We start from the raw sequence: 8,473 nt of genomic DNA on the forward strand, positions 1-8,473 counted from the left end.
GTGTTGGGAAGTGTCCACAGGGCCTTTGCTTAGCCTTTGCGCCTGCAGAAAAACTGTATGGCACTCTCATGTTGATCCTATTGTAAATCTAAATAGACATCTCCCTGGAATAATTAATTACATGTAGCACTGTGCCGTGTGGATAGTTCCCAGTGGGGGGGGGGGGAAGAGTTGAAGCTTATTCAAGTCAGAAAATAGGAGATTCTATTACGTTAACTTCACTATGGGAAATCCACATTTCCCCGATTTTTTTTTTTTTTTTGTCTTTTTAGGAAAGATGTATTGTGAAAAGTGTTAACATTAAAGTGAGAATTTAGTTCCAGTGGGCTTTTATGATGACACTAATGGAGTCTAGAAATAGCTATGTCTTTAGGGAAGCGTGGTTTCGTTTTTGATTTTTATAGGTGCGTACAAAGGAGGAATGGCCTCATGAATATTCTAACGTGTAAACTTAGCCTGCGGCTTTTGAAATGGAATGAGTTTGAGAAACTCAGAAAGTATAGCTGTATAATCTTCATGTTCTTTTATAATAATTTGAAGTCCTTGGGGCACCTGGGTGGCTCAGTCGGTTGAGCGTCCGACTTTGGCTCAGGTCATGATCTCACGGTTCGGGAGTTCGAGCCCCGCGTCGGTCTCTGTGCTGACATCTCGGAGCCTGGAGCCTGCTTCGGATTCTGTGTCTCCCTCCCTCTCTGCCCCTCCCCCCCTTCTCTCTCTCTCTCTCTCTCTCTCTCTCAAAAATAAACAAACACTAATGGGATGGGGAAACAGAACCCCCTCTGGACAGGAGGAACACCATCTCCTTGCAAAGGGAGCACATAGAAATGGGAGGGCTTTGTGCTTGTTGTGCAATCCACCCAAGTTAGTCCGGTTGCTTCAAGTGCAGGTTCGGACAGAAACTGTTGTGACTCCCGACACTTCTTACTCAGGCCATCAATTCTTGTCTGCCAATGGCAGTTTGCTCCTGGAGGGTCGGGGAGGTCAGCTCTGAGCAGCTCACCCTAGGAAGCAGAGGGAAGACAGTGGGAGCCATTCGATGCCTGAAGGTTTCACGAAGAGCCTTGCAAATGCCCACCCGCAGTGGAATTTGTGCAGGGTGGTAGGTGAAGATTCCAGTGCACACAGCCTGCTCAGGCCGCACCCGATCTCATCACACCCACGTTGGGGTCGAAGGGCTTGTGAGCTGATACTCCCAAGAGTCCGCAACTCTTCCTGAGAGTGTGGATTCAGGCAAAGGCTGGTAAAGCTGAGGGGCGCAGCTGACGGGGCTGAGTTAGGTGCGTTGCTGAAGGGGGGTGAGCAAACGTGCTGGGTTCCCCTCACTCACAGCACAGCCTCGTACTGCTGATCAGGACTTCTCGAACAGCTACAATCACGAAGGCAGGGGCTGCAGATGGACAGAGAGATCAGGAGCCCAAGACAGACCCTGTTAGCATCCAGGGGGGTGATTCAGGCTAACTGTGGTAGAGCAGGGCAGCGCAGAAAAAACGACGTCCTCGACAAATCACGCTGGGACAACTGGGTGTCACCACGGGAAAACACAACGTGACCCCTACCTCACACCATACTCAAAGTCAATTTGGGTGAGACTGTAGATGTAAATAGGAAAGACAAAACGATACCCTTGAAAACTTTTCTTAATGTTTATTTATTTATTTTGAGAGAGACAGAGCGTGAGCGGGGGAGGGGCAGAGAGAGAGGGAGACACAGAACCCGAAGCAGGCTCCAGGCTCCGAGCTGTCGGCACAGAGCCAGACGTGGGGCTCGAACCCACGGGCCACGAGATCACGACCCGAGCCAAAGTCGGACGCTTAACCGACTGAGCCACCCAGGCGCACCCCAGAACAATAACAGTTTAGAAGATGATGTAAGATAATGCTTCTGTGGTGAGAATTTCTGAAACAGGTCACCTAACAATAAAGGAAAAGAATGGTGTATTGGATTATATTAAAATTAAGAACTGTTAAAAAGGCAGCCCATCCAGAGAGCGAAAAGGCAGGACACACAGCGGGAGGTGTCTGTACTGTGTGCACCAAGTGGTTTGTCTCTGGGATCTACAAAGAGCTCCTGGAAATCGTTAAGAGAACATTAGGAAACCGGGTTGAACGCTGAGCTACACTTGACTAGATGAGCCACAGAGGGGGAACCCCAAATGGGCAACGAATTATGAAAAGGTGTTCGGCCTTATTAGTGAGTAGGGACACAGAACTTGAAATCACGGTGAGATAGCACTACAGACCCCACAGGCTGGGAAAAGAAATTCAGATGTGCTAATAAGAAACGATGGCAGAGGTGTGGGGCAGCAGGAACTGTTGTCATGCTGGGAAGTGATAAACCAGGCCACAATTTTGAGGAAGAGTTTCGCATTATGGAGTTTGAATGCACACAACTGCTACAGCCCGGCAATTCCATTCTTACGTCGTACCCTCGTGAATCACATGCAAACACAGAGCCCAGACATAGTCACAGCAGCATTTTCTAAATGTTTGGTAATCGCCCCAAACCAAAAACAACCCAAGTCAAATGGGTAAATAGCCTGATAGTGTATTCATACAATGGAATATATACAGTCATGAAAATAAATACACTCTGGGCGCCTGGGCGGCTCAGTCAGTTAAGCGTCTGAGTTCAGCTCAGGTCGTGATCTCACAGTTCGTGGGTTTGAGCGCCATATCCGGCTCTGTCCAGGGCTCTCTGCTATCAGTACAGAGCCTGTTTGGGATCCTCTGTGTCCCTGTCTCTCTGTCCCGCTTCCACTTGTCTCAATCAATCAATCAATCAATCAATAATAAGAAACCAGACAGCACGAAGGACTTAAGTTTGGTCTGTAAGGCATGAGGCAGCATCACGGTCTCGTATGTAGGGACACTGCGTAGGATACTTGTACGTCCTGAAAGTTCTTCTCCTTTATGAGTTCGCGGGGAAGCGTCTCATAAGAGACGCTTATGGAGACGCTTAAGGAGATGACCCACGTATGGAGTGTGAGGGGGGCAACAGTCTGGACAGGGGTCATATGTTGGCTATAATCACTTATTTTTTCAAGTTTTTTAATGTTTGGGGGGGAGAGAGAAAGAGAGAGAGAGAGAGAGAGTCAGAGTGTGAGTGGGGGAGGGGCAGAGAGAGAGGGAGACACAGAATCCGAAGCAGGCTCCAGGCTCCGAGATGTCAGCACAGATCCCGACACGGGGCTCGAACTCATGAACCATGAGATCATGACCTGAGCTGAAGTCCGATGCCTAACCGACTGAGCCCCCTGGACGCCCCAACCTCTATTTTTTAAACATCTTGTGTGTCCATGCCTGGCCAGAGAAGAGAGCGATGCATCTATCAGTAAAGGGTTTTATGTTTCACGTGAAGACAACGACAACAACAAAAAGTTTTAGGTATATCCAAACGCAAACTTTCTTACCTCATGCCATACATTTGCAAAGTCCCAGCTCTATAGCCAGATGGCGAGGACATCCCGTTTGGTCCCAGTTAGATCAAGTTCCAGAACAGGTATAACTTCTATGGAGACAGAAATCAGGAAAATGGTTGTCTGGGGAGTGGAGGGAACTTTCCAGGGGCCAGAGTGTTCTAGATCTCGATGGGGGTGTGGGTGACATACCCTCCTCAGTAGCCTAAACCCATCCAGATGTGTTTAGGATCTGCGTACGTCACTGTGAGTAAACTATATCTCAGTTAAGTTCAGCTGATGTGAAAATATGACATTTTTACCTGTGCTCTGGTCTCCTTTAGAAGACACAGACATAGGCCGTGAGGACACACCAGCCCCAGGGGTGACGAGGGAAGGACAGCAGGCCATTTTGTCTCATCTGATGGACACTTTACGCTGCTTGCTGACCAAACGCCTGTCCCCGGTCCCTTGCAGTGTCCTTGAGGAGGTGAGAAGGTTCCGAATTTTGCATCCAGGGGTCTTTGGTTGGCGCCCAGCCCTGTTCAAGCTGGTGGTGGCCTCTAGGGGGCGCTGCTGACAAGCTAATCCCAGGAATGGGGATTCGTTTGGGGGGAGGGGGGACACTCTTTCCTTCTTTTCTTTAATTTTTTTAATGTTTATTTTTGAGAGAGAGACAGAGTGTGAGTGGGGGAGGAGCAGAGAGAGAGGGAGACACAGAATCCAAAGCAGTTCCAGGCTCTGAGCTGTCAGCACAGAGCCCGACGCGGGGCTTGAACTCACAGACCGTGAGATCATGACCTGAGCCGAAGTCGGACGCTTACCGACTGAGCCACCCAGGTGCCCCAAGGGGGCACACTCTTTCTATGAAGCCATCATTGGGGAGCAGGGCAGGTGTCGTCCCCCGCACCCTTCTGCCCTGTCTCTAGGGCCTGGATCTCACGCAGGGATAACATCATCCACACCAAAAATGCCTGACACTGAACAGAAAAAAAATGGAGGGTTAGCAGAAAATCTAGGGGGAGCTCCGAAGGGGACCAAGGCATGCTACCCCAAAAGCCGCCACTTTGGTGTAAGAATTACTTTGAGCTGAGGGCGTCTGAGCTCCCACAATCCCTCATCTGCCCTAAACCAGAGGCTCCCAAAAGAACTCATTTGTCATAAATCCCTTCCAGGGAGCAAACCCTCTTCTCGGAGAAGGGATGCTAGCACCCTCCCCAGACTTTGTCACAGACCATCAGACCTCCTGTCCACTCTCCTAACGGCCTGTTTATTTTTCCTAAAATTCATTTGCTCTCCCGCAAGTGGCCTTTGTCACCTCCTTTTTCCTGTTACGGTGGTGTATGAGCCTCAGACCCCACGCTTCCTTCGCACGCTTACTTCTTTCCGTGATGGCTGAGCGCGTAAAACTAAAAATAAGCAACTTCGTATGGCTCCTATTAAAATGTCTTTCATGGGGCGTCTGGGCGGCTCACTCGGTTAAGCCTCCGACTGCGGCTCAGGTCATGATCTCAATGGTTTGTGAGTTTGAGCCCCACGTCAGACTCTGTGCTGTCAGGCCAGAGCCTGCTTCGGATCTTCTGTCTCCCTTTGTCTGCCCCTCCCGTGCTCACTCTCTCTCTCTCTCTCTCTCAAAAATAAAACATTAAAAAAAAAATCTTTTTTAATGTCTTTCACCAGTTTAATTCACAAGCCCCCGGGCACAGAACCTAAGAGGGTAGAGGAAGAGGTTTCCCTCCCCCACACAACTGCTGTTTGTCGATGCTTCCTGGTTCCACTTGGCTCACATTAGCCTGGGCTGAAGGTGGAAACATTTCCAACCAGCCAGCCCAGCCTTCTCCTTGACATCCCGACCCGGGAAGGCACCTCCTCAAAGTGGGTCAGTGACCCCGAACGGGTGAGGCCCAGCCCAGTCGGGTGCCAGTGGGTTCTGTCTGGATTTAATCTCTGGGCCATAGTCTCATGCCAAGTCAGACTACGGGATCTGCCTGGGCAAAGAACGGACTGTTCACCCACGGGGAGAAGGTGGCTTCCCTAGGTCACAAACTGAATGTGACTGGGTTTGGGGAAAGGAAGGGGACACCTTGGACCGAGACCAGCAGCTTGTTACGGAACTCTGGAGTCCAGCAGCGGCGGGCAGTGGTGTTGAGACCATAGGTGCGTCACGGGAAGGGGCGTGGGGCGCTGTATGCGCACAGAGTCCCATCTCAAATGACAGCGGCCATTCACGCCTACGGGGCTCCCAGCGCCCCGGTCGAAGGATGGGCCCGAGCGCGTGGAAACCACCAGATTTCGCCGGGCGGGCGCACCAGCTCTGAACGAAGGTTTCCAGCCCAAAGTGCTAACTGGATTCGAATCTAGGCTTTGAGTCTAGCCTCCCGCCTACGGGAAGTTCAGCGGGTCAGAAAACAAGCTGAGCGACTCCTCTCGGAAGCGAAGCCCTGGGGGACCTGCCAGGAGGCGGTGTTTGCAGGACCAGGGGTTTAGTCTCTGCAGGAAGTCGGGACAGGAGGGGGACTGATGGGTCCTGCGCGTGGGCACCTGCACAGAGATGCCCGAGCCCCCTCCAGCCAGTGGCCCCAGAGGCGCCAGACGGAGGCCACCGGGCCCTCAGAAGCCCCACTCCTTGGCCGCCCCCGGAGCCTGGCTCACCCGGGCCTCTCCTGCCTCTGCGTGGGTGGGGGCCACATGAGAGCGTGAGCGTGGTGGGGAGCTATCCTGGGGGCCTATGACCCACCTGGAGCAAAGGGACCAAACAGGCCCCCAAGTCACGGCAGGCGGCCTGGGTGGGACCGCGAGGGCAGGGGTTTGTTTGTTTTTTTATGAAATTTATTGTCAAATCGCTTTCCATACAACACCCAGTGTTCATCCCAACAGGGAGGGCAGGGTTTTAAATAGGTCTCCTGTTGGGGCGCCTGGGGGGCTCAGTCGGTTAAGCGTCCGACTTCGGCTCAGGTCACGATCACAGGGTCTGTGAGTTCGAGCCCCGTGTCGGGCTCTGTGCCGACAGCTTGGAGCCTGGAGCTGCTTCCGAGTCTGTCTCCCGCTCTCTCTGCCCCTCCCCCGTTCATGCTCTGTCTCTCTCTGTCTCCAAAATAAATAAACGCTAAAAAATTTTTTTTAAATAAATACATAGGTCTCCTGTCTCCCCTCGGGCCACCTGTGCTGTCCCCGCTTTGCTCGCCTGCCTTCCCCTCTGGCTCCTGCCCCCCCCCTCCCCCCAGGCACTGCTAACACAGGAGCCTGGATGGTTCTCAGTTGTGGAGCGTCCTAGTCGCTGTGGGGGCCGAGCACATGCTCCATGCCAGGGGCACCCCAGTGTGACACCCCCGAGATGCCCCCAGACGTGGCCCAGTGTCCGGGGTGGGGGGCGGTTACCCCTGTTGAGAATCGTCGCCCTACCGGATCTTCCCAGGGAACCCTAACAAAGAAAGCCTTCCCCCCATGCCTGTCTCGCTGCGTGCTTCCGGGAAGCCTGGCCCGGGAGAGGCAGCGAGGGGGACAACCAGGTTTGGGGCCTGCGCTTTCCGAATAAGCAGAAGGGCGTCTGAGACTCAGCGAGACGGGTCTGATAAACGCACCGACTTGTTGACCACACTGCAGAGCAAAGTCTGTCCCCTACGCCACACGCGCTCCAGAGGCCGGCCCACCTCACGTTTTACGAGCTTCCAGGCTGACTGTTGCACTCCGGGAATGTTGACCAGGGAGGAGGATACAAGCGGGAATATTCTGGAATGTTCTGGAAGCACTCCGCCCTTCTCAGGAAGGAGGTGCCCTCAGGAACCACAGTGACTGGGATCCTACTCCTTCCCTCCACCCCCCCCCACCCCCCCCCCCCCCCCCCGCCCTTGATGTATCTCTCCCAGGACGTGGAAAATCCAAAGTCCCCTGCATCACGAGTCTTTACTGGTGACACCTGGCACTGGGGTTTGCGTCCCTCCCCGTCCCTCCCCCAGTTAACGGCCGAGGCACCAGAGGCCTGAGGGTTGTAATGTCCCTTTCCCCAGGGCAGCATTTGGGAGGGTCCCACGCGGGGCCCGGGTCACAGGAGCGAGCGGGAGGCCAAGTCCGCGAGCTCCGCAGACCTTCACCGCGGAGGGCGAGGCGGGGACGGCGTCTTAGACGAGGAGGTCTCCACAGTAGGGCCGGGGGTGGATGGAGGAGAGGTTGGCAAACTGAGTACCAAGCGGCCAGAAGGGGGCCTCCCCCCGCGCCCAGCTGTGGGGCCGAAGGAGATGGCAGGGTGGGGGGGGTCCCGCCTGCTGGCCACGCCCCCGCCCCGCCCAGTCCTGGCCCCTCCCCCCGCCGCAGAGCACCCACCCCAGACCCGGCTGGCCCCGAGCGCCCAGCGCCAGGCGGGTGACCCCACCGGTGAGATGCTCCCCATCCTGTCCCCTCCCCCTCCGCCCGCTGGAAATGGGGGGAGGGGGGGAGACCCTGGGGGAGGGGTGGGGAGAAAAGGTCAGAGGCCCCACTGGCCAGAAATGTCCTTCCTGAGGCTGGGTCACATTCCAGCCTGTGGATGGACACATTGTGTTTGTCCTCCATCCACGAACGGCCGCTTAGGTCGTGTCGACCGTGTGGCCCCTGTGCCTATGTCCCCCCCCCTCCCCCCCGCCGTGGCTTTGTTGATCTATAAATCACCCATTTTAAGTGCAAAACTCAGGGTTTTTAGTATATCCACATAGTGTATACCCATCACCACAATCAATTCCAGAACCTTCCATCATCCCTAAAGCAGCCCCGTCCCCATCAGTCACGGCCCCCACCCCCTCCCCCAGCCCCCCCACGAGCCCCCTTCCTGTCCCTGGATGAGCCTGTTCTGGACGTTTCACACACGTGGACTCACCCCGTGTGGCCTCTAGTGTCTGGGTCCCTCCCTGAGCGTCATGTGTTCCGGGTCGAACGCGGGGCAGAGGCTGCAGACACGCGCCTGTCGACTTTGGTCCTGACCTGGGGGAGGAGGGCCTGGGGACCTCTTCCCTCCGTCCCTGGGACCCGACTTGTCTTTGCCCAAGAGGATGTGCCGGCTCGAGCCTAGCAGTTTCTGCTTCCCTTCCCTGGGCTCACCTGGGCTTC

The sequence above is a fragment of the Panthera tigris genome, chromosome A2 (assembly GCF_018350195.1).
Source record: "Panthera tigris isolate Pti1 chromosome A2, P.tigris_Pti1_mat1.1, whole genome shotgun sequence".
NCBI classification, from domain to species: Eukaryota; Metazoa; Chordata; class Mammalia; order Carnivora; family Felidae; genus Panthera; species Panthera tigris.